Source organism: Drosophila navojoa, chromosome 5 (genome assembly GCF_054131105.1).
Source record: "Drosophila navojoa isolate 15081-1374.11 chromosome 5, UAZ_NAV_1.0, whole genome shotgun sequence".
NCBI lineage: Eukaryota > Metazoa > Arthropoda > Insecta > Diptera > Drosophilidae > Drosophila > Drosophila navojoa.
The window spans coordinates 1,067,501-1,067,904 of NC_142893.1; positions in this window are offsets into that span (position 1 = coordinate 1,067,501).

Genomic DNA, 404 nt, shown 5'->3' on the forward strand with positions numbered 1-404 from the left:
CACATTGCAGGGTATCCATTTAAATTGGGTTTATGCTTTATTTTTAGAGGCAACTAAGTGGGGCATGTTTACGTTTTATGGCATACTCTCTTTACGTTCCAACATTATGTATGTTGGAAACATCTCACTCACACACACAGATACAGATACACACATGTATGTGTGTGTGTGTGCATATAAATTGGCTGTTGTTAGAGTAAGAGAATAAAAAGATTTATGTCGCAAATAGGAACAGGCGAGGCCATATGCTTTTATTAGACATATCCATAGATATATATTTCATACATACATATATGACATATATAGCTACATATACATATATACGTATTCATATACCATCTGTATGTATGCATGATAGGGCTTAGACCTGGCCGCTTTGCCATGACTAATCCATGGACATTTTC